The sequence below is a fragment of the Misgurnus anguillicaudatus genome, chromosome 14, assembly GCF_027580225.2.
Source record: "Misgurnus anguillicaudatus chromosome 14, ASM2758022v2, whole genome shotgun sequence".
Classification (NCBI taxonomy): Eukaryota; Metazoa; Chordata; class Actinopteri; order Cypriniformes; family Cobitidae; genus Misgurnus; species Misgurnus anguillicaudatus.
This window is the reverse complement of record NC_073350.2, coordinates 23,359,277-23,386,559: the sequence shown is the minus strand read 5'-3', so window position 1 is coordinate 23,386,559 and position 27,283 is coordinate 23,359,277. Positions and strand designations below refer to the sequence as shown.

General features: G+C 38.2%; 2 long non-coding RNA genes across 2 annotated transcripts in view; one reads left to right on the top strand and one right to left on the bottom strand.

The window, feature by feature from the left end:
* Nucleotides 1-1,730: 1,730 nt before the first annotated feature.
* Nucleotides 1,731-6,052, bottom strand: LOC141369553 (uncharacterized). The gene is made up of 3 exons (XR_012373353.1): nucleotides 5,931-6,052; nucleotides 5,261-5,305; nucleotides 1,731-4,309 (listed from the first exon to the last, which is right to left on the bottom strand). It is a non-coding gene; the product is annotated as an uncharacterized lncRNA (long non-coding RNA).
* A 3,456-nt stretch (nucleotides 6,053-9,508) lies between these two features.
* The window catches only part of LOC141369477 (uncharacterized), a 34,932-nt gene continuing 17,157 nt past the window's right edge, over nucleotides 9,509-27,283 (top strand). Inside the window, exons 1-2 of the long non-coding RNA XR_012373219.1 lie at nucleotides 9,509-10,150; nucleotides 25,518-25,730. This is a non-coding gene — a long non-coding RNA (uncharacterized lncRNA). The remainder of the gene's footprint in view (nucleotides 10,151-25,517; nucleotides 25,731-27,283) is intronic.

Sequence of the window (27,283 nt, the reverse complement as noted above, 5' to 3'; positions counted from 1 at the left end):
ATTAGAATTAAATGTCAAAGCAATAAAATAGTCAATTAATCGTTATAACCGGCAAAGCCCAAAAACAGGCAATTGTCATAATCGTCAAAATGTATTAGGCAATTAACCATCAGCCAAATTTCATAACTGTGTCAGCCCTACTCAGTCAATATTAAATATATCAAGGTTATATTTTCACATGTTCTTTACATAATGTTTTTATAGACAGTGTCACATAATAAACTGGAAACAATTATATTAACTATAGTTGCCTAAAGTTCTGTTTGCCTTTATTTCCCTTCAAGTAAAGATTTACGTATCTAAAGCTCTTCTTTTCGTTCAGTACAACTGAGCAGATCTTTAGGTTCACGCCTCTGTTTTACACTGAGCTCAATATCACTTGAGTCCATTAGGAATTAATTATATAGGTTCCTTTAGAAGGGCAAGTGCTTTCATAATTGCAGTGTCTGTTGGAGTCCAGGTGGGATCTGCTGAGTGTCAAATCTGAGCTTATCTCATTGTGATCATATGCGGTGTAGCGGTCACAGATGTGAACGGACCGCGCGCCTTTCTCTGCGAGTTTGGCGAAAGCCCTGCGGTCTTATTAACAAGCCCCCAGTGATTCGGTGAAACGTGCCAGGCAGAAGACGCTTTAATTGCATAGGAATGTTTGAGTAAGTCATGTCTTTGTGTGGCCTAACAGCAATGCAGGCACTGCTGTGGATTATTGGTGGTCCTCAACCTCTGCTAAGTTCTTCAAAGCTACATTCCTGGTGGTTAAGGAAGATGCAGGCTGGATCAAGACCCCGGTGATGCCCCTGAAAAAAGTCTGCAGGGACTCTCGATTCTGGTTTGCACGTGTGCCTATGACGGCATTCGATTTTAGATTTATTTAACTTATACTAATAATGCATATTTAATATATTTTAAATAATATATTTACATTTATATAAGTAATTTAAAACTAAATTTAGATTTCTGATGCTGTTTGTGAAACAGAAAGGTTTATCAAAGCAAACAAGACTTATGCTACGTACACACCAAACGCGTTGCTCGCTCTAGATTACTCGCGGGATTTAGCTTTGTGTCATGAAGATGTTTTGCTCGAGTTGAGTATTTTCAACTTGAGTGAGGGCGCGTTTGAGGCGAATAGCGCATGTTTTCGCGGCAATTGCGCCACCCAACTCGCTTCATTCGCATCGCCCAGCGCGAAGGCGCCTCTGATCCCGTCTTTGCATTGATTTTGTATGTAATCTACTCGCGCAAATCGTTGAACTCGCGTTTGATGTGTATGCAACATTAATCTACAAACACATATAACTATATATTAACATACAAGATGCAGGCTGGATCAAGACCCCGGTGATGCCCCTGAAAAAAGTCTGCAGGGACTTTCGATTCTGGTTTGCACATGTGCCTATGACGGCATTACTTATAGATTTACTTAACTAATACAAATAATGCATATTTAATATATTTTAAATAATATATTTACATTTATTTAAGTAATTTAAAACTAAATTTAGATTTCTGATGCTGTTTTTGAAACAGAAAGGTTTATCAAAGCAAACAAGATTTACGCTACGTACACACCAAACGCGTAGCATCGCGTTGCTCACTCTAGATTACTTGCGGGATTTAACTTTGTGTCATGCGAATTTTTCGCTTAAGTTGAATATTTTCAACTTGTGCGAAGGCGCGTTTGAGGCGAATAGCGCATGTTTTCGCAGCAATTGTGCCACCCAATTCGCATCGCCCAGCGCGAAGGTGAGTTTGATCGCGTCTTTGGAATGACTTTGTATGTAATCTACTCGCGCAAATCGTTGAACTCGCGTTTGATGTGTATGCACCATTAATCTACAAACACATATTACTATATATTAACATCCAAATATTTTAATTAATACTTTAGCTGACATATAGTGAGTTTTTTAAGTATTTTTCCAGCTCAGCTGCGCAAACATTGTGGGTTTGAGTCCTAAGGAACACACATACTGATAAAAAATGTAAACCTTCAATGAAACGTAAGTCGCTTTGTATGAAAGCATCTGTCGAATGCATAAACAGAAGAATGAGTACCACTGCTGATAAAATAAGAATGAAGTGAAATATTTCACCTGCAAAAGATATTTGGAGAAAAACGGCAAATGTTATAGACTTTGTGCCAGAACTTTATGAATGGGCATATCTATGCCTCCATTAGCCAATAAGCTTTTCCCATCAGGTCTTTAAACTCTCTGTGACCCCCATTCACATGAGCGGTTGGTGAAGTGTTTCACACTGTAGTGTGATCAAATCCTGGTGACGTGAATAAACATCCATAATCGCAACCTTTCAGATAGGCATAAACAGAGAAGCCCAGCGCCAGATGCAACAAATTTAGGGTTGAGGCTCGCAAATGCAAACATCTGGTCCTTTACCATACATATGAAACCAGCCATTTTCTGTGTAAGCAAGCCCAATGACCATAAGGAAACACTCTGGCTGTAACTTAAGAGCAGAGCCAGTGTCCCCAAATAACAACGTTTTGACCCACGAGTTAATTTAAAAAACTAGCATTTAGTCGATCATGTATTTCCACTTATCACAAAAAAACAGTGTGCAAGTTTATTTCGAGGACCTAGTTGACAAAAGTGAAGACGCTTCCCTAAGATCGTATTTCTATCGGAATCTCTGCGGCAGATTTTCCACGCTGACACGCAGCAATCCATCAACCGGATCTCATAATACACCCGTGCTGTTTATATGGGGTATCATTTTCTATATCGTAATCATACACAAAGTTTAGATTGTAATCCCATTCTGCCCCGCTTCCCCCATAAACAAGTTGTGCGAGAATTTCGTTCAGCTGGCACTGAGAGTTTCCCAAATACAATTACTTTGTTTACATGCAGCATTACGAGACGGAAATTGCTTTTGAAAGTGTTTTTCGAGGATATGGTTCTGTTGTGCATAACCCTCATGTGCGCTACATTATTTCAATGAAATTTAGCACCACTTCACGCATCGGCAAGTAACTAAGACGTCTGTTTAAAAGTGCTGTTTTCTGTAACAAATCCCCCTGACTCTAGAGAGAAACTTCGGTCACTGCCATCATTGTCAGAAGCCACAAAGTTAAATGCAAGAGTGAACTACGCAATAAACAAACGTGACTCTATAATCTTCCATAATATTTGACACGGCCGCATTTTGTATATCAACATACCGTGAACAAAATGTCATAATAATGTGCTCAACGTACACTGATGGTGATCGACTGTCTTTAGTTATCTGTTATTCAAGAAGATATTTCGGTGATGACGATTTAAAGGTACTTATAAATGGGCCTGCTCTCCACAAAGTTGGTTTATTATTTGGCGGACAGACGTTCAACTCTCAGAGCAGACGGTTAATAAGACAAGATTACCTTTCTGCTGAGTGTGTAACAGATATCTAAATCATTAGAGCTCTCGCTCGACCATGTGCCACCCCTAGGTTCTCTGCCCTCTGAACCCCGAAGGTCAAATGAATGCGACCTCCCCGACCCGAAGCATTTCCTTTGAATATTAACAGGCTTGTTATGTCGTCAAACGGCCTGATATAGACCATGGCCTCATTTCGAAAAGGTCCAATCAGTGCAAACAGCTCCGGAGTTCAGCGCCACGACCTCAGGATGGCAGAGGCTTTCAAGTGTCTCATTGAGAAGCGTAATGATAACACGCAGAGGAAGTGCGAGCCATTTTGGGGAGAAATTATGTCTGCCGGTCGTAATGCCTTAGTTAAATTCGGCTAAGTTGCACTTTAAGATTACGGGAGAATGAATCGAGTTAGTTTACGTTAAAGAAATGAATGTGGCACGGTCATATTAAAACCTTTTCAGGCTGACGTGAGGCAGACCGCTACAACTGACAGGAATTATTCTGTGCTCAATTTTGGTCAGTTTAAAGTGGAGCGTTTAAAAGGGAGCATTTCAGCCTGTTCACCACAAGTATGCAGCACATCTAAATAATTATCAGAGATCTGACAAGCATTCTGTTTCAGATGAGTTTTTAAGTTCTGACAAGAAGGCCGGCATCTATTTTTAGATTAATTCAATTCTGTTAGAGAGATTTTATTCGTATTCCAGTGGGATTTCATTATGATTGCATGTAAAATGCTAATCTACACAACTATCTGCATGTATGCCAACAGTTGAATGTGCAAAAAACAAAAACAAATGAAGAACTCTGGTAGAAGAAGCGATAAAATCATTGTATATAATGTGTGTGTGTGTGTGTGTGTGTGCAACTACCTATCTTCATTTGATTTTGCAGATAATGGCTCGAGTCGACTTCACCAAGTCAGATCTCACCTAACAACAAAGAGGTGTATGGCAAAAATCACTCATGTCACATTCTTCACCTAAGAGCATGCAGCAGACGCAAGGTGCCCATTCTCCAAACTCTGTTGCCCGACCTTTGACTTTCTGAAGTGTAAATAATAGTTGAGCTTTTTCTTTAAACAAAATTGGGATGTAGGGAAAACAGCAGCTGGTTTAGCCTCCTGCATGCTCTCTGGTGCTTTGACATTGTAATGCTCCACCTTTTACACTCACCTAAAGGATTATTAGGAACACCTGTTCAATTTGTCATTAATGCAATGGTGTAATGGTGTGGGGGATCTTTTCTTGGCACACTTTAGGCCCTTTTAGTGCCAATTGGGCATCGTTTAAATGCCACAGCCTACCTGAGCATTGTTTCTGACCATGTCCATCCCTTTATGACCACCATGTACACATCCTCTGATGGCTACTTCCAGCAGGATAATGCACCATGTCACAAAGCTCAAATTATTTCAAATTGGTTTCTTGAACATGACAATGAATTCACTGTACTAAAATGGCCCCCACAGTCACCAGATCTCAACCCAATAGAGCATCTTTGGGATGTGGTGTAACGGGAGCTTCTTGCCCTGGATGTGCATCCCATAAATCTCCATCAACTGCAAGATGCTATCCTATCAATATGGGCAACATTTCTAAAGAATGCTTTCAGCACCTTGTTGAATCAATACCATGTAGAATTAAGGCAGTTCTGAAGGCGAAAGGAGGTCAAACACAGTATTAGTATGGTGTTCCTAATAATCCTTTAGGTGAGTGTATAAACAATATAGTGGACAAAGCCAATGTTATCACATCAGTACTTTTACGCCACAACTATGGTTCAGTTTACTCGGTTCGATGTCTGACAGAAGCAACATCCTATTAGGACCAAAATGATGTATATGTATTTAGCAATGACAAAAATCAGGTGAATAATCTTACCTGACATGTGTAAATGGTCTAACATAGTGTAGGATAAAATTACACCTGCAAAAAAAGTAAAGGTATAAAAGATGCTAACTTTTCAGAAAGGAAATATCAGGCGAAAGTAGGAGTACATTGTAATTTAACCATAATTAAAAAATATTTTATTGTAGTATATTTATTAAAGCAAATTAGTCCTTACCATAGTAAATATTAAAGTATACTACCGTATTTACCACAGTGTATCACTTCACTATATATAATACCTCAGAATAATATAGCAAACATTAACAAAGTTTAGTATTACTGTACAAATACAGTATACAACAGTTTAACACATTGTTTGAATTTAGACAATTTCCTCGCAGTTCAACAAACTAAAACCAAATTTGGATGAATAATTGCATAGGATGGCTTGCCCTGTAACGAAATGTGATCACCTTTTCAAACAAAACACATTAATCTAATATCATTTGATGGTGTCCATAAACATTTTATGTAAGGAATCATTTTACCGCGTCGTATTTAAAATACGCACATTCTGATACACGAATAAATGTAATTAGGCTAACTGTTACATAACAAAATGTTTAGTTTTCGAATAACAGAATTCCCTCTGTATATAGACTGCATCTCTTAAACATAAATGTCATGTGTTATTTGAGGTAAATATGATATCAACACTCACCTCATCCCGTCACTGACAGACTGCACTTGACGCTCGCGCATCCCACCCACGCGCTCCACATATCTAATCACGAAAACATCCGCGAGCGTTTGTGCTGCGGAAATGGAGCGTGACCCCTGATGGCGGGAAGATGGATAAGAGCTGATGTTATCTCACCCAGCGTGAATGACTGAGCCGCTAATTACTCAACACACAACACACAGACCCGCGGAGCATCTGCCCTCTAGCGCCCACTAAATAGATGCTTAACCCTGATACTGTTTAACCCTCTTTAAACGTGATACTGTTTAACCCTTATGATGTTTAACTGTGATCCTGCTTAACTCTGATGCTGTTGTTAATTGTGATGCTGCAGAACCCTGATGATACCAAACCATGAAGCTGCTTAAAGGAATAGTTCACTCAAAAATGAAAATTCTGCCATTATTTGAAGAGTTTGGTTTGGTTCCAACTCGTAATTTTTAAATGCGCTAAGTTACACAATAAACAAAATAAAAACATGATAACATATTCATAAACATGTTTTGGCAAAATTTCAAAAACTGAGTTATCTCGTTTTGGAACCCAACTCTTTATTTACTTATGTTGTTCCAGATCTGTATCAATTTCTTTGTTCTTGTAATGAAGCAGGAAACAGAAGCACCATTGACTTCCATAGTAGAAAAAATACTGGTTACAGACATTTCTCAAAATGTCTTCCTTTGTGTTCAGCAGAACAAAGAAATGAATACAGGTTTGAAACAACATGAGGGTTAGGTAATGATGACAGAATTATATATTTTTTGGATTAACTATCCCTCTGATGCTGCTGAGCATGTTGATGTTTAACTGTGATGCTGTTTAATCCTGATGCTGTTTTACCCCAATGTTGTATAACACTGATGCTGCTTACCCCTGATGCTAAATAACACTGTAGCTGTTTAACCCTGATCTCAACTGGTAGATCATTAGCAACACAAAAATCTGATTACCAGGAAACACAAAATATTGATAAAAAGTGTACTTTGAACATTCTTAACTTGAATTAGTTGACGGAAAATTGTTGCATGAAGTAATTTTAGTTTTTACACAGAAACAGGTTAAGTTGTATTAAAGGCGGGGTGCATGATTTTTGAAAAAAACTTTGGAAAAGTTCAATTTACCTAAATGTTTTAGTTTAATTAATTTTGTATGCTTAAAAGTTTAATTAACTAAATTTTTTAAGCATATAGATCCAAAACACAAAATATTAAGTGATGTTTACTTTATTGTTTAAGTAAAGACAATAAGTTAACAGTGAATGCACAGTAAGTTGCTTTTGCCAAATGCATACATGTAAATATTCATCATATTAGTATAAGTTACAATGGGATGCCACCATTAAATTTCATGTTGTAGGCTTAAACATTAAATATCTTTCAGATCTTTCTTTTTAAAACATCTTATTGTTGAATGTTGCATTTAATGGATGCAAGTGTTTTAAATCGTGTTTTCTTACATGATTACAAACTGATGAACAAAATAATAAACTACATAAGTCTTATTAGAATTTAAGTTAAAAAGAAAAACAAATTGTAAAATGTTGGAAAATGGCGTCTTCCATTGTATTGCTTTACTGGGATATAACAATGTCGAAAAGAATGCTGTACTAGTTCTGAAAGAGAGCCCAGTTTGCAGTGTAATTATCCTCCATAAGTTCATTTGTTAGTAAAACCCGTACACTCTTTAGGAAATGCCATCTGCTTTGCCAAGCGTGGATGAAGCACAATTTTGGGGTCTATGAATAAATAAACACTTTCCTACCAGGCAATGTTGATTCATGGCGTTTTTGTCTTTGTGCTGGGCGCAGATGACACAAGGAATTCATATGCAAGGCATTCCCCCTAAATTATAACTATAAATAGATGGTAGCAATCAAACAAAATAAATGAACTGTCAAAGCAAAACTATTTACAAGCAGCGCAGAATCCCTGCAATTAAAAGTAAATTTGTTGCATGTTTGAGTAAATGGTAGCAGATTAAGACACAGAAGCAACCGGCCGTAACAGACAGATTCATAGTGATCTTTGGGGTCTTCTGGCATGGTCATGGCTCTTAAAAACATCAGTAGAGAACAAAAACCGGCCTCTCCACTCAAATTCTTTACCATTTTACACCATAGAGTGAGTTGACAGACATCTGCAGAGGCCATTACACACGACAATTATGATGTCAAGGACCATTTGCTGAGCTGTTATACAGACGAGTCACTTTCAAAATATACTGTTTTGTAGCCCATTGTAACCACTAAATCACGGTGTCTGACATAAATATAGCTATGTTGAATTGCATTGCATTATTTAGAATTGTTTATAGGAATTCAATGACTTAGGAGTATCCAATATCCCATAACAAAGGAACTTGAAAGCTAGCATAACATTCAAGTGTTTAGAAATGATTTAAATATTTGAAGGTATAAACATCATTATGTTGTTAACAGGCATTTTCCCTGTTTGATCGTTTACCATAAGACCTGTTTAAATTTAACAATGTCATCTGTTGAAATGTCTATATATACATTTTGCAAAACAAAGTAGTTAGCAATGAACGAATACCCTTAATAATTTGTGGTATCACCAGGAAGCTCCAAAAAATAGGCATGTATTTCTGTCTTTCTGCATATTTTTAAATCTGTCTCCCTGCCCCTTTTTTTGAGGTGACCCAGTGGGACAATAAGCCAAAGACAGATAAGGAATGATTTGCTAGAAGCAAAACCTTTAAAATAAACAAACCATTAGGCTGTTCTAAAGGGACCTAGTTGCAGCAAGCTGCCCGGGTGATTTTAATTCAGGTGAATTGCAGACAAATTTCCCTGGCAAACTCACAGCTGTGATAACACCAAAGGCCTGTTTAAAACCTGCGCCAGTCTTGAGCCTGCACAGTGTCCAGACTAGAACCCAAGCACCGTGGTGCACTCATCATGGTGCACAGCCCAGTGGTCTGGTTCATAACACAACACCTCACCGGAACCATTAGTGTGCTTGTGCGCGTTTGAATATGTGTGTGTGTGTGTGCGGCTGGGGTGTCAAAAAAGACAAAGAGGCCAAACTAAGTGCCATGTTTTCCTACCTGGAAAACGTGTTTATTTTGTTTGGTTTCAAAGTGTGGGTTCCAGATAGCATAGGCAACCAGAATAATTAAAATTTTAAGTGCTTTGATTGAAATGTGTTTTTCTTGTATGTGGCACAAACCATTAAAACTTTAACTTGTGCCATGATAATAAACCTCCTGGTCTCTTTGAACGGCCAATGATGTGTCAAACTTTTAAGTCAGACTTGCATTTCTGACAAAACACTATAGATCTCCCTAAAATGTGTTGCTTACGTTTTCAGTCATTCTTAGAAAAAATCATAGCTTGAATACTGTGTAACAATAGCATTGAAGAGAGACAGCACATGTCACTTTTGCAGAAGTTTTTTTATAAATTTAATTTTTTTAAACAAATAAATACTTAAATGAAAATGTAATGTACCGGTAGAAATAAATACACATATATAATATATATATAAGTGTGTACATAAATTAGATTATTTCTTTAAACAGATTTGTTTGACATTTTAGTAAAAGTGTCCAATAGCAAGTAAAAGTCTGAATTGTGACTATAGCCTATAAACAAATGAAAGGCCGAAAGTCTGATTTCAATTCATTGATTATAATTAAAACAATAAGTCCCAAGAACTGAGTTTTGAACATCTAGGGGTTGTTGTTAAGCACAAGGCGGAATTAAAGCTTCATAAAATAAACACAATCAACAAAAATGTAATTATATTGATAAAAATATTATTATTCCGCCAAGCAATGTAGTTCTTCAGAAAGAATTCAACAAAGTGGTTGCCAAGCAACAAAGACGCAATGGCGCAGTAATACTTACGTAGTGCGGTCACAGGTGTCTATACCAAAATAATTTACAGCAGCTTTTAGCTAAACCATATTTTAATTTAATAAAGTTTTATTTCTGACGAAACAAAATTTTCTCAACCTTATATTTTGTTGTACGTATGCCTAAAACTGTTTAAAAAATTTAGTGACGCTAAAAACTAACCGGAAGCGTTCCAGGGACGAAACTATCTGCTGTTGCATACGTTTGACTCCTTGAAGCTTCATTTACAACGGCAAACATAACAACAAAAATGGAAAGTATTTTCGACAAGTTTCACCGTCTCAGAGCAATGACACGATCTCCTCAGCAGGATGTCATTAAGGTAACGTTAAAGCTCTCACACGCGGAGCCCCACACACTGACACACGTGCGCCGGGCCAGGGGGTGGATGAATGGACACAGTGAGCTCTGCTTCTGATCAAGGGTCGGTTGAGTGTGTAAGGAAATACTCTGGTGGGACCATCAGAGAGCATTAGATTGACCGAAAGCAGCCTGAGGGAAACTAAACTGCCCGGAGAACACACTGCAGCAGTATTTCAACGTGCTTAAAGACTTCTCTTTAATCCCACACGGAGGAGGAGCGCTCACGTATTTATGTTTACATGTTTGCTGTTAATTGCCCCTCATCTTAATGCGTCAAATTCACACACACACACAGAATTGTCGTCGTGTATTTAACATGAGTGCTACTATGCTATGTAGAGGATAATGTACATCCAGCCGGTTGTTGTCGCAAAATAGATCCTGACAGGGCATTCGGTGCCGTTTCTCAAACGGAAGGCTGCATCCTTCGGAGCTCGCATATGCAGTGTGCATGCGTCATTAAGCCTGGTTTATTTCAGATAATGGAGGATTACATTCGCCAAGTCATAGCATATTACAACAATTTACGACTAACTAAGTATAATAGTAATATTATAATTGTTAATATTTTGAAAAAGGATAGTTTTATGATGTATGCAACCTACAAATGCGACCTCCAAAGGATGCAGCCTTCCGCTTGAGAAACGGCCATGGTAAATTGGACCCTAGCTGGACGTGCTTATAAGTGGATGCCAGTCAAAATCCAGTATTCCAGAAAGCGGTGTAATAATGAAGTTTTGATTTGTTACCTAAATAATTGAGTCACATTCAGGCTGCGTCCGAAACCGCCTACTGTCATACTATATAGTAGGTGAAAAGCAGTAAGCGAGGTAAGTAGTATTTCCGAATTCATAGTATTACAGAAACAGTAGACAAAATGTACCCGGATGACCTAATACTTCCGACTAGATGTGCATTTGTCCAAAAGCAGTAATGTGTCTGTGTCTCTATTCAAATGCAAATACATATTAAACAGCTGTCCCTTGTGGTTAAATAGTTTAAGGTCATTCCGGTTAAAGAGCAACTATTGTCCGATTCACAATTTTACATTTCCTTTAGTGTGTAAGTGTGTATTAATACATGTTAATGATATGCAACAGGTACAAACTCCAAAGTAAACAATGACGCGAGTTATTGTCTCCAACGTAAATCTCTTTTCTTGGACTACAACAAACACAGATTGTAGGCAATAGTTTACTTCCTGGGCCTGTTGACGTGGACAAGACCGACATTATCATAATTCTTCACGCTTTAGACTCACAGCCTGTAAATTAACTCCTATCAGCATTGCATTGTGAGCGAACCTTTCAAACATGGTAAGGAGCATCACGTTTCCGGCTGACGTCCAAGGTATTCAGGCCAATCACAACGTACAGATTAGCTGGCCAATCAGGGACACAGCGTTTTTCAGATCGATGAGCTTTGTACAAAATCAGAGCATTTGAGTAAAACAGTATATCTGGAGATACAAAAATGTACAGTTTTTTTTTACCATAAACCATGCAAACCCATTGTATTATAGCAAATACACAAAATAACGTTGTTTTTTAGCAATGAAATAGGTGCACTTAAACGACTAACTTTTTGTTATGACGACCTATGTCATGTGATGTATCAGCATTGCGGATGTAGTTCGTCCGAATTCAAATACTATCCACATTCATACTATATAGTACCTACCAGTGATGGGCGAGTCAATGTATAAGCAACCCGCACCCGACCCACATTTTCAACTAACCCGCCCGCAACTCAGACAGCAAAAAAAATATTTTATCCAATCCGCTTCCTGGCCCGCATTTTTTAAAAGTAGAAATTGTTTAAAATAGTAAATTGGCATCTTTAATTCAAACAACTCGACCACGACCCGAATATCATGAAAAATATGTTTGGATGACTCGTAACTGCGGGTGACCGCAGGAACCCGCTCATTTTGGATCAACCCGCACATCACTGATACCTACTGTTTTAACGGTCGATGAGTAGGTCTCTAATTCAGTCACTTCTGCGATTTTGGACGCAGCCTCACACTTTGGCTTTTGGCTTTAAACATGTAAAAAGTTAACCATGGTTTTACTACAAATAAAACACACACAAAAAACATAGTTACTATAGTTAATCCTTGGTTACTTCAAATTAGCCACAGTATTGCTGCAGTTACCATAGTTTAACCATGTTTTTAAGCAAACCCATTAATTTAGAAATGGTAATCGAAACACACAGAAAAACCCACCCTGGTTGCTACACTTCACTATAATAAAACCATAGTTTAGGGGGGGGTCATCATTCTTTTAAATTGCCAAACCTTGGAATCTGACATCCTTTGGCAAGATTGCCTGTGTGCTAACGCAGTGGTTCTCAAATGACATTTAATAAAATACATTCATTTAACATGAATTATGTGTAAATAAACCTAAAAAAAGGCTAATAACCAACAGCACTACTTTGTTAACTAAATTTGTTTTGTTTAATTAAAATGTTAAATATTAGAACAGTTTTTGTCATAAATTTTCTTAGGGGGGGCCGCGAAGAAGTGCACCATACACAAAGGGGGCCGCACGCGGAAAAAGTTTGAGAACCACTGTGCTAACGGAATACTAATGCCTCCCACAGTCTAAGCCTTGACTGTTTGTAAACAATCTGTCCTTTCTCAAACGTGCCCATGATAATTGCTGTAGGAAGTGAAATTTTAGCAGAACTACCCAATTTGGCGTGGAGCTTCTAGCTATATGCTTGAGTGACCCTAATTGCTGTGGGACTGTGAGCGCTGATTTCTTTATCTGTAGTTATACCCTCCCCCAATAACAACTACAGGTGAAACAAAACCGCAGTGTTTTGGTTATTTTAATGCTTGGGACATATTTAATCGCAAGAAACTATATGGTTTTGTTTGTAAATGAAATTAACTCGCCTGTGAGAACAAATATAATGCAAAACCCAAACGTAGGCAGACAAAAAGTTTGGTTTATTTAAAAAGAACAATTGTATATTGCATGATTTTGCAGATTCTTTATCCAAAGCAATTTACAATGCATATACATTTTTTATCAGTATGTTCTGGGAATCGAGCCCACAACCTTTTTACTGCTAACGCAATGCTGTACAAGAACACTTGTATTGTTACATGTTTCACGTATTTCTGATTTTTGTCACTGAATTACCCTCCCACCTCCAAAATGCTGCCCTCTATAGGCTTACAGTGAGAACATACCCCAACACTTAAACCGAGTGACGGGCCTCAAAGTCCTCTGATTGGCTAAACAACTGTAACAAAACTAGAGCTGATATAAAAACAAGCATAACTCCAGACACCTGTTTCTTTGATATCTGTCAGATTTTGACACATTTTCTGTGTGCTGTTCCAGACAAGAAAAATTACAGCACCTTAGATTGTAAAAAAAAATAAAATACCTCCTAAGACTGGAATGGTCATTATATGCTGCAAAAAAAGACCAATAACTGATTATCCAAACAAGATTTATCTTTACCAAACTGCGTTTTAAGTCATTCACGGTACATGTTCCCCCTCATTAGCCTGGCCAGAATGGTTTATGTGAACAAACACCACCCGATGAAAACTCAGTTTCAGCTCATTCAAGGCTCGTCAAAGCTTAATTCCCATCAGTGCTTTTCATTCCGGCCCATGTGACAAATTAATAGCATGATTTGTCTGTGAGGTGCAAGTGACGTCTGCTTTGAAAGACACGGCCCGCTCAAACGCAGGGATAGACTAACACTTCTCTCAACAGAGATGTTTTTCGCGCGCACTTCCACCTTTCCAATGACAGCTGCTGTCGCCAGGGTGTTATAAAGAACTCCATACGCTCGCATATCGCCTGTGATGTCTTCTTTAGCACATTTGATGTCCAGGGCTGTCACATCGGTCGGTGGGATGCTTTTTGGCTGAACATAAAAATTGGCAAGCTTATGTTTAGGCATGAAAATGTAGTATATTGTGAGATTGTTGTAGGCCGAATTATAAAATTAAACTAATGATAATGTTTGAGTGTTATAACAATAAGTGCAGTGTGTTCTGTATGTGGGGTAAAAATCACTCAGCTTATGGTGTTAGTCATGATTTTTTTCAACAAGTGTGTTAAGAGTTGGTTAAGTGGCTTATGGTTTGTTCTTTTGGGAGATGTGGGCTTGAACCAAAGCACTTGCTGTCAGTCATTCAACAAGTCAGATTTTTCTCATGTCTATAGTTACATTAAAGATGTATTTTACTTGTAGATCGGAAGGCCCACACAAAATCTCGCTTCCCTGGAGTCAAAATATATTGTATTTTTCCACAGAACTAGAACACCCATCATTCACAAAATTATACAGGTTCCTGTTATTTTATCCCTCTTATGTGTTATTTTATTCAATATTTTATCTACCAATAAAAGTACTCAATTTAACACATTTATTTAACAAATTTACCCTTAAGAACAGTAGCATACAAAAAAACCTCAGATTTCTCCAAGGCCTACTGATCAGTTGTTAGATGAGGCACATTTGGACTATATTCGGATTTAATAGCTAGCAAAATGTTTTTAATTAAGTTTATTTAATTCAAATTATTTATTTAGTAGCTTCATTTGGCTAAATGTCTATAAAAATGTAAGCCTATTGTATTATAGAAGACTAGGATCTACAAGGCGTTAACATATAGGCAATCTTCTGGACCACCCTCTGGGGAGAGTCTGTTTGTAGGGTGTGATAAATTGGTCACATGCTTGAACCTAAAGGTTGGCAAATTAACAGTTAATTAGGGTTTGATAAATAGCAGATCTGCTCAAGCCCTATTCAGCTGCTGCGGGCCCTCTCTCGACCCGATCTCACCAAGGCAAGTGTTTATGTGCCGGTAACAAGTGTCCGCGCAGACTGTTATGTCTGCGTTCTGTCACATGAGGGGATTGCTCTCAGATGTGCTTCTACCCTTAACCGCGCACACACACACAATGCAAATGCACATCAATACTCAAGTTGCTACACACACAATGATAAAACCCCAGCCTGCTGTGAACCTTAAGGAAGAGCTCTTGTTCATCCACACTCTCTCTATTCAATGATCTCACAGGCACATTTATCGTTGATGCTGATATGGATTTTATCCTTTACATGGTCTTTGGTGGAAATTGTTTTCACTGCTGTTTAGAAGACTGCGGTTAATATTAGTTGCATTTGAAGCCTGGATTAGGCAGATTTTAAAGGTGCTCTAAGCGAATTCACGCGTTGTAGACCATAAAAATTTTTGTTACATACAGCAAACATCTCCTTGCTACTATCTGCTTGCTACCTGACCGATCTCTGTAGAAAGCCCAGGCTCCACAAACGGCAATAACAACACAGTGGCCAAACCTAGCACCACGAAACATAACAAAGTGTTCCAGTCAATAAACGACAAGAAGGATTTGGGGGTGGGGGTTGGTCATCTTCACATTGACTTAACACTGAAATCACTTGCGCTTGACGCCTCTACCGCGGCTGGTGTGAATGCAGCATTAGGTCTAAGCTCTTTGCTTTACTCTTAGTTTATTTAATTATTTACTAAAGATTGGCAGCATTTTTGTCAAATCAACACACATTTTTATGCAACTTTCACATAAAAAAATTAAGTTAAACAATTTCAACTTGAATTTATTTTATTTTCAACTTTTTAAGCCAAAACTTAGTAGGTTTAATTGACTTGCAAAACCAAGTTGCTGCATTTTTTAACAGTGTAGTAATATCATGTATTATTACTCATGGTTATTATATACAAACACATGTGTTGGGTTCTTAAAGGGAAATTCCGCCCTAAAACGGAATTTAGGGTGTTTTTTCGTTGTTAACGAGTCAAACTTTCATTTAAAAGCATATTTATGACTGAAGAGCAACATTTAAGATATTTAAGATGTTCGTCCCCCGGCAAACTGGCCCCCGAATGGGAGCGAACAGGGCACGTCGCATGAGCGCACAAAATCTCCACCTCTACAACACCAAGAAGGCTCGACACAACGTGATACTTTACTCGAAGTATCACGTGGGTCTCTACACATGAACGCGAGCATTGAGAACATTGTTTGTGTACACAGATTTTAGTAAAAGCGAAAAGTTTGGAACAACTTACCGTGCTGTTAAACTGCGTCCCGCCGCCATATTGCCAGTCATGAGCAATCGATCTCAGAATGCGACATAAGGAGGAAGGAGAGTAAAGATGGATAGCTCCTAAAGCATAGTTCCATATAAATGCACGGATAATTTGTTGTTTTGTCTCAAGTGAAAAACAATATTGACCCTGTAGTTGAAAAAGTAGCGTTCTATGGAGTCCATTCAATCGCATTCTGAGATCGATTGCTCATGACTGGCAATACGGCGGCGGGACGCAGTTTAACAGCACGGTAAGTTGTTCCAAACTTTTCGCTTTTACTAAAATCCGTGCACACAAACAATGCTCTCAATGCTCGCGCCCATGTGCAGAGACCCACGCGACACCCCGAGCAAAGCACCACGCCGCGTCGAGCCCTCCCAGTGTTGCAAAAATAGAGACCCCGTGCACTCATGCGACATGCCCCACCCACTCCCATCCAAAGGCCAGTTCACCAGAAAACGAACATCTTAAATATCTTAAATGTTGCTCTTCAGTCATAAATATGCTTTTAAATGAAAGTTTGACTCGTTAACAACGAAAAAACACCCTAAATTCCGTTTTAGGGCGGAATTTCCCTTTAAGGTCACAGATTTTCTTTGAAATTTTTAAAAATGCTTTTCAGTCTTTCATTTTACCATTATACAAGACTCAACATTTGTGAGCAGAAGATTTTTTTTGTGTGTCATTTCCAATCAAGCTGTAATTTTATTATAAAAAAAAAATGGTTATTTTAAAGGCGGGGTGCATGATCTCTGAAAGCCAATGTTGACAATTGAAATCACCTAAACAAATGCCCCTACCCCAATAGAATCTGGAACCTTCATTTGATAGACCCGCCCCACGCATACGCAACCCAGGCAACGATGTCAGTTAGTAGACACGCCCCTTACTGCTGATTGGCTACAAGTGTGTTTTGGGAGTTGGCCCACTCCCTTTCCAAATAGTTTTTCAAAAATCACACACCCTGCCTTAAAATTATTCAAAAAGGTGAAAATATTATTTCATTTTATTTTGTATGCAACCTAGCCTGGTTAGCCAGACCTACATCAAGATGTAAGGTCTGGCAACTCTTCACACAAACGGCTCAATGCAAGGGGCGGGATATAAGGTTGTCCCTCAAAATGCCTCTGTACGCAATAGGATAGCGCTATGACCAATCAGAGCAACGAAGAAGGTGACGTATGAGTCCCCTGCGTTTCCCCACCAGTGGAGCTAATTGGTATATCAAACTTTTACCGTAACCAGTCGGCAAAACTCCAAACAAATCTTTCTTGCTTAAAAAGGACTTCAGTAGGGTTATTTGCTCTTCTCTCAAAGAAAAACATAAGTCTAAGTCCTCCAGAGTCGCGGCCAAAGCCGCTTCAAAAGAAAGCTGTTCGCCAGCAGCAGCAGCCATTCTTTGTTTTCAAGTAGGAACCGTCGCAGGCAGCTCTGTCGTCATCATGTTAAGCCCGCCCCCCAGACGCTACACACGATGTGATTGGCCTGACCAAATTTTGGTTTTTGGAGCTGTTAAGTGTATTGTGAGTGCCTAGACTAAACCCTGGCAGCAAATATATTTTGCGGCCGCTAGGGTGCGTCTAGATTTCTAGGCTATATGCATCCTACTGTATTAAGTTTTCACATGTGATAAGTTGAAATAACTTATATAAACAAGTTGATGTAACATAATAATATGAATTGATTTGATGTCATGTTTTACAGTGTACACTCTCAGAAAAAGGTACACAAAGGTACAAAAGTTGTCACTGGTGCGGCACTTTTTCAAAAAGTACATTTTGTTTCTAAAGAAGGTGGATATGGGTACCTACTGGTTCCTTATTGGTACATATCTGTACCAAAATGGTCCAAAACAGGACCTTTTTAAAAGGTACCATCCCAGTGACAACTTTTGTACCTTTTGTACCTTCTTTTTTTGTACCTTTTTCGTTTAAAAAATGAATAATTATCAATTCCACCACAGATAATATCACACAGAATACAACATTTTTAAAGTTGAAATAATTTGTAAAAATGTAGACATTCATGTTTGTCCTGCTATACCAGGTTTATTTCAACTTTCCAACCTCAACACAGTATAATTATCACTGGCTCTTCACCACCTCTAACATAAATGGACATTCATAGTGTTAGTGGTGTCCTGTATGACATAATTAAACCTTGCCAAGAGAGGAAGGGTAGTTTGTAAAAACACGCTCTGTGACCCCTTAGAGAGTCGTTCATGTTTCAACAGTGGAGCGTGGGGCCAGGAGACGGGAGGAAACAGGAGCATGTACAGACATTAATTACTCTATGTGCGGTACTGCTGAAGTAATAATGTGTTGCAGTTCCTAGACTGACAGCCAGAACCTCCCGTCACTTCATCAAGCAACCCGACACTGAATATACAGTCCATTTGATTGTAAAGAGCTGCAGATGCCCTCTTTTATGGACTAATGAAGTCAGATATAAGCATGTAAATTCATTAACCGCTGGTTGCGGTTGTTACGGTCCTCTGAAAGTCTTTCGTAACTTCAGTTAAGCGTAGGCCTGTGTGGAGTAGTTAAAAATAAAAAAACAGTATTGTCCTTCAATGTGAGCAAGAATGTTGTAAAAAAGAAAACTCGTTATTCTGAGCTGTAACGGTTGGGGGATTTCTATCTGAGGCCACATGTCCAAATATTTGTATTACTTTTCCATCTAAGAGCGAAGTCGTTCTGTGAATATTATATATTTTAGCTCAAAAATTATAAAAGTCTTTTCCAAACCAAGCAGTAATTTCACATAGCCGTTGGATAATCTGACTTTGTGGTTGCTGGGGAGTATAATATGCTATAATGACCTAAATGAAAGTTAGTTCAGGCTTTCTAATTTGATTGGCCAAGTAACATTTTAAAAGTGCCGGTATTTAGTATGACAGCACTGATGCTCTTCACTGTTTCCTCTTGCCTGTTTTATGTGTCGAAAATGTATGTTCGGTTTATTTTTATTTACCAGTAATTTTAATGTTGTAAAAAAGCAATATTATGCCCACAATCGTGCATTTGTACATCAACATGGATCTAATGTCCTGTGGGTGAACCTTATTATGAGGTCTCTCATCTGTATGCTTAATTATCGAGAAACCGAGAGACAGTGGGACTTTTAATTTTTTGTCACCCTTGACCTGGACAGTCAAAATTGCATTTGACATCTGTAAGGATATGATGTGAAGCTTAAAAAAATGTAATAATGTGGTACATATGTGGTTAGCCAAACAATCCCTGACAGGTGAATACTTCATTTAATTCCTTCCTTCATCCAGCAATCAAGTAGAACCAAAGCAGCTGCTTTGGCTCAGAATATCAGTGTTGCTCTAATCAACACCATTTACCGCAACGCTGGCAGCTCTGCTACAGGCACAAACGGCACATGGTGAAGTTCTGGTGTGGCCCGTTGCTTTCATTAGCAATAGCACTTACTATGTTAGCGTTCTTGGTGGGTTGCCAGCCACGCTAAAGGTCTATGTATCCTCAAATTATCCAAAGAGCAAAACTGATCCGTCCGTATATTCCAAAACCGTTCCGTATGGCTGATAAAATGAGATTGTATCTAGGTGAGAAAAGTTTTTGTTGATTATAAGGGGTGCTGTAGGTGGCTTAATCCCTAAATTATGATTATTACCGTGGCATGCTTATTACGTTTTCATGTGCTATTTTTCTGTAGCTCAATTATTGCATTAGACGCAAAGAGAGCCCAGGGAACACACAACCTGAAAGTAGAATTGTACACTGTTAGGTCAAATATAAACATTTTCTGGGTTAATTTAACCCAAATGCCGGACTCGTCCCTTTTAAACCAATGTTGAAAATAACCCAGGATTTTTGAGAGTGTACAATACTTTCGCAATACTTTTTTAATATGTCAAATAAAACTTTGGTGTCCCCAGAGTACATATATGCAACGTTTTTTTTTAGCTCGGAATACCATATAGATAATTTATTATAGCATGCTAAAGTTGCCACTTTGTAGGTGTGAGCAAAAATGTGCCATTTTGGGTGTGTCCTTTAAAATGCAAATGAGCTGATCTCTGCACTAAATGGCAGTGCCGTGGTTGGACAGTGCAGATTAAGGGGCAGTATTATCCCCTACTGACATCACAAGGGGAGCCAAATTTCAAGGACCTACTTTTTCACATGCTTGCAAGGAATGATTTACCAAAACTAAGTTACTGTTTTGTTCTTTTTCACATTTTCTTTGGTTGATAGATGCAAGGGGGGCCCAATTATAGCACTTAAAGGGGACATATCATGAAAATCTGACTTTTTCCATGTTTAATTGCTATAATTGCATCCCCAGTGCTTCTATGAACCTAGAAAATGTGAAAATTTGTATCTTAGTTTTGGTAAACCATTCTCTGCAAGCATGTGAAAAAATAGGTAATTGAAATTTGGCTCCTCTTGTGATGTCAGAAGGGGATAATACCGCCCTTTAATCTGCACTATCCAACCACAACACTGCCATTTAGTGAAGAGATCAGCTCATTTGCATTTTAAAGGACAAACCCAATATGGCACATTTTGCTCACACCTACAAAGTGGCAATTTTAACATGTTATAATCAATTATCTACATGGTTTTTTGAGCTAAAACTTCAGATACATACTCTGTAGACAACAAAGATTTATTTTACATATTAAAAAAAATCTTGTGAAATGTCCCCTTTAAAATTGGAAAAAGTCAATTTCCATCAAATATCCCCTTTAAAGATATCCATTATGCATAAGTCAGATGTGATGTCACACACAAAATCTGTCATTTAAATTATTGTGAAGCCTTCCCCTCTACAAACAAATCTAAAGAAACTAAATTTTTCACTTGTATACAATGTACAAAGGATACGAAAAACCAAAAGCAGTTTTAAAACTAAGGTTGTACAGTATTGCATGAAGTCATACCTTACAGATGTAACATAAAGTATATAATATTTCTAATATTTAATCAAAGAATGACTTAATACACATGCTGTAAGCCTCAAGTGGCCACTGACCCAAAAACGCCCTCAGGTTGAATGTCTGGCCTATGCTTGATCTTGTCCTTGATCGTTCTTGCAAAAATCTTCAATCGTTTAACAATGCAATTGAGGAAGCGGAGGCGCACCTAAAGTGGTTAAATGTGGTCTGGCTCACCAGCGCAATAGCTGTGATGGACTTCCTCTGCAAAGTATTTCATTTTGGATACGGTCCCTTTCTAAACACAGCGCACCTGGGACAACAGCTTTGGTTCCAGACTCTGTGTTAATCAGCAGCAATGCATGCCTGCCAGGGCCTCGTGTATATACAATTAATACTCGCCCTGACTTTTAACAGCGATTCCTCCGCTCTTATGAAAACAGCGCACCACAGAGTGCCACGACTCCGGCGTTTAGCAGGCAGGATGACAACATTTGCGAAAATCTTCCTGATTGCTGAAAGGATTTTAAAGAATCCGCAGGAGAAGTGGCAAAGAAAAATATTTAAGGGGCCCTAATGCATTCTTTCATGAACTGTGGCGTTTCCATTGACTGTGCATTGAGACAAAACATACCCTGTGGAATCTGATGGTAGTCTTCCAAAGACAGGTTGTTCATATGAATGTACTGTAGATGGGGGGTGGATTTCTTTGTGTTTGACATTCCAGTATTGACACCACTAAGAGGGTGTGGAGGGGATTTCCGCTGTAATCGCTAGTGAAAGGGGTATAGGTTAGAAATGCTTATCTGCTGACACATGGTAAATATTCCTCACTTGAAATAGCTGGATCCGTGGCTCAGAGGTAAATCCATCTCATTTGTATTTTGAAACAGATATTGGCATAGATCTAATAACTCACTAGACAATTATGACTGTATAGTCCTTCAGGGCCTTTTACATAAACAGGATAATGCAAAATGCTAGTGACTAATAGCCTATCGGAGACGTGCATGCTGGCAGCGTACGAGGGAGGTCAGCTTTAGTCATTAAGTTAATGTTCGTCCACAGTTTGGGCTAAACACAGCACCTTTTATGGAATTATCATAATTAGTCCAACCATTAGCCTTAATGGGGAGTAATGGCCAGTTAGATGTTATTTGGTAAAACAACACGCCAGGGGCCGTAGGTGTTTTATTACGGCGCTATATCGAGCCCTTTCTGGAAGGTAGAAAATGTTTCCAGATCTAGGGCGAAATTGGCTCCGTTCTAATTCAGTTTCCACATCAAGCAGGGGAGGGACCACCCACTAAGAAAGTAGTACTTGGCATGTGCGTTTTCCACAGTGATTCGAGGGGTCGAATGTGATTTGACTGTTATGAGAACTCCAGTAAGCATTTAAGCTCACTGTAACAATGCACGGTGGCCATACGAGCTCTGATCTTGTTGATTAATTTAATACGATCCACAGTAGCCGGGATAAAACCTTGTATGTATCAGAAAATGCCACAACAAAAAACTTTCCACAGAAAACTAATTTTGTCAAATCAACAGGACGTATCGCCTGGGAACACCGTAACCTCTGGCATCGCTAAATGCTGCGACCATGTTTTTTTGTTTGGTTTTTAATGTGGGTTTTCTGTATTCTGTGTTGTTCGTTCTTTCGTTCCCTCTCTAATTGCATGTTTGCATTTGATTCCCATCGGGCCGCCCTCCACTCCACGCCACAGAAGAACCTTTCCAGCAACAAGAAAAACATGGCGTCAGAAGGTAACCCATTGCTAGCGGATGGGACCGAGCTTGTTAATCAAATGCTTTCCAGATCACACTTTAACTAGAGCAATTACTCTTTCCTAAGAAACTACTGCACACAAAAGCTTTTGTAAACACATTCAATAACTACTTTAATTGACGTGCAGGTCTGTTAACAACCGGCTATTTGGTCTTTGGGGGTAAGAAAGTGTGAAATATGAATGAAACATCTTTTCTGTCGGAGAGATTTATGATACATTTATCAACTCGTTTTATGCCACAGTTGGTGTTTAAGCTTGGTCACGGGCCATTTGCTCCACACAAGCACCATCTTTCTTTATTTGACTGCACGGTGTCAACTCTTAAAAGACGTTTCCACAGCAAGAGTGCACTTTCAAAAGCGCTGTCCTCCCCTTAGATAAACCTACTCTGGAGATGATGTATAAGGATCTAATTGCATTTCAGCTGCATAGTTCCTACCATAATGACTTTATTGTACAATGTTGTTGAGGTTTGAGGGTCGCAAATCCGTTTTTGTTGATCTTGTCATCCCTTAGTGATGCTGAAAAAGTGGGTGATACAAAACACAATGAAGAATCTAGTGGTTAGAAAAACCTTTCTTTATAAAAATAGTTTGTCGTAGGGCTGTGTAAGTAATCGGTTTTGATTTACAATTAAAAATTTTAATTCAAACTATTACAAGAATAAGATAATCAAGGTAACAGTTATTGTGCAATAAAAAATATATACATTTGAATTTTGTCGTTTCGGAATCCATTCACCTGATCTCCGGGTCTGTCGCTAGCACTTTTAGCATAGCTTAGCATAATCCATTGAATCTGTTTAGACCATTAGCATTGTGCTAAAAAATAACCAAAGAGTTTCGAAAAATTAAAAGTTGCTATTTTCTAGGCAGATATGGCTAGAACTATACTCTCATTCCGGCCCAATAATCAAGGACTTTGCTGATGTAACATGGCTGCAGCAGGCGTAGTGATATTACGCACTGCCCGAAAATAGTCCCCTGCCATTGAAAGTAACCAAGGGGACTATTTTCATGGAATGTGAACCCTTTAGGTGCAAAGGTGTACTTTTTTTAAAAGGGTACCACCCCATTGACAGCTAGGGACCATCTTTGACCATTATTTCTAACAGTATACATACACCATGCAGTTGGCCTTTTAACTTGGAGGAGGGACTTTTCCCCCTTTTGTAGTGATATTACGCACTGCCCAAAAATGGTCCCCTGCCATTGAAAGTAACCAAGGGGACTATTTTCGGGTAGTGCGTAATATCAATACGCCTGCTGCTGCCATGTACATCAGCAAAGTCCTTGATTATTACACCAGTTTAAGAGTATAGTTCCTAGTCATATCTGCCTAGAAAATCGCAACTTATAATTTTCTGTCTGTCTCAGTACACGATGTAACTACAGAAGAGTCAAGTTTTAAATCGAAACTCTTTGATAATTTTTTTGAGCGATGCTAATGGTCTAATCAGATTCAATGGATTGTGCTAAGCTATGCTAAAAGTGCTAGCGCTAGACCCGGAGCTGGAAAATGAGTATATTTTCAAAAAAAGTGGAATGTCCCTTTAAGAAAAAGGTTAAATAAATGCATGTTTTCTGAGTCACCGAGTAATCATAAATAATCTTGATTGTGTTTTTTTATTACCAAAATAATCACGGTTATGACTTTGCCTATAATCGAGCAGCCCAAGTTTGTAGGATAAATAATTTTTGATGGTTCATTGAAGTTCAAAATTTAATTTGAGAAAAATATTTGTTTAAAAAATCTCTTATAAATAAACTAATAATAGACCTAATTTATCACCATACTCGGTCGATTAACAATTACATATTCACAGACAAAAGTACAACCATTACATCAGGTCAACAAGTCACACGCCGTGTTCTGGAAAGAGTTTAACAAACAAATAAAATCAAGTCAGGGTTTTCTGGCTAACTACATCAATAATAATACATCAAAAGAAAATAAACAATTAGGCCTCGTCCACAAGAAATGATATGCTATTCTGGAGGTATGAGTATTTATTTCTTATTAATTTTTAACATCTAACATGTTTTGACGTATTACTGGCAAACTTTTAAAACACGTGAGAAAACTTAAGCTGAGGAGCATGCAAATGTTTGAAGTCAGACGAGATGTTTTGTGATATTAAGCTTAATTTACCGTGACTGAAGTTTCGAACATTTCCATTGCAATTTTGGAGAGTTAAAGTGTTTTATAACATCACTGTCACTGTAATATCATTTTTATTTATTTTTTAGGAACGCATTTTAAGTTGCATTATGGTTTCACCTTTTGTCCTTTCTGAAAATATTACCTCACCATGCACTTTCAAACCTCATAGGTTTGTGTTTAACCAACACCTCTGAGTTTAGACAAGCGTGCGTCCTCTATAATGTTGATTGAGCATCGTTTCACCTTCAAGGTGCCGAGAAAAGGTATTTCTAAAAGCAAAACGGTTGCATCTTGAAAACCCTGTTCTGCTCTATTTCATGCTAAAGCTCGCTATTCTTCGTCCCCACAGGTGCGTGCCGAGCACTGGGAACCCGCTCGTGAGCTAATTCGAGGCAAACTAAAGCTCTCATCTGGGATTGGTAAGACTCTCTCCAAGCACTCCGAACACTTCCAGATCACTCTTGATTGCACATGGCAGCCTCTGACCTGCACCGAAGGCAGCGCTGCCATGGAAGATTGATGATTATCGATGCAGAAACCCTTTGCTAATTCAGCGTATGAGGTTAGTATGCGTTCTTCAATGAGCCAGGCAGATAGCTGGCTAACTGTTTTAACCTCATCTGTGAGTGGTGATGTCATCAGTGATTTTCTCGAACGGAGAGAAATACTGGAGGACGTGGAGAGGTTATGGCCTCTGGAGTCATAGAAGGTTAGATGCCTATTTGTTCCAAACATTTACATCAAACATTCCCCTTTAATTGAAGCATATATAACATTCTTGTCAATTTTGGAGCAGAAAGTAAGCTTAGATGTAAAAAAAATCACCTGTTATGAAATCCGTTCCATGTTATGGAATGAAATAAACAATGATCATGTACTGTAGATTAACAACAGGGTGGAAAATTGCTCCTCGGAGAATGATACGGAGTAATGTTGTTGACTTTGTTTATAGTACATAAATCATCAAGGTGCCTGCATTTCTTCAACTCAACACCTTTTAAAAGCTGTTTTATCCTTCTTTATGAAAGACAAAGTGAATGATTTGAGGCTTTTGCGTTTTTCAAATGCCAGTTCGATTCAGTTAACTCAACGCCCATGTTGGTAACACCCTAGGCAGGATTTTTTTTTGATACTGTATAGGTCTTATCTAATCTCGAAACTATTCGAAAACAGTAAAATCGGACAATATCTTCAAATGTGATTATTTTGCTAAAATTATGTGGAATAAAAATATTATATTTATGTTCATAATTATATTTTTGCATTCAAGAGTTTATAAAATAAGTAAAAATAATAAAATATTAAATATAAAAAAATGTCTCCAAGCTGTCACTGGGGCAGTACCATTTAAAGAGGTCCTAATATGTACAATTCAGTTAGATATATGTTATGTATACATTTTGTACCAATATGTACCTCTGATGTTCTAATGCGAACCCTTTACTTTTTTTTAAAAAAGTACCACCCCAATGACAGCTGGAGACCATTTTTGACTATTATTTCTGACAGTATACACCATGCAATTGGCCTTTTAACTTTAAAGGATTACTCAATTTTCTTAAAAAAAAAAAATCCAGATAATTTACTCACCACCATGTCATCCAAAATGTTGATGTCTTTCTTTGTTCAGTCGAGAAGAAATTATGTTTTTTTTTTGAGGAAAACTTTCCAGGATTTTTCTCATTTTAATGGACTTTAATGGACCCCAACACGTAACAGTTTAAAATTGCAGTTTCAACGGAGTTTCAAATGACTCTAAATGATCCCAAACGAGGCATAAGGGTCTTTTCTAGCAAAATGATTGTCATTTTTGACAAGAAAAAAAATGCACTTTTAAACCACAACTTCTTGTCTATCTCCGGTCCTGTGACGCACCAACGCCACCTCACGTAATTGCGTAATGCCGTGGAAAGGTCACGTGTTACATATATGAAACGCACATTTGCAGACCATATTAAACGATAAACTGACACAAAGACATTAATTAGTATCATTCGACATACAACAACGTTGGAATGGTCCTCTTTCTCCACATTTGTAAACACTGGGGCGTAGTTTCGCATACGTCCTCCGTGACCTCTTGACGTGATGACGTATTGCGTGAGGTGTCACATG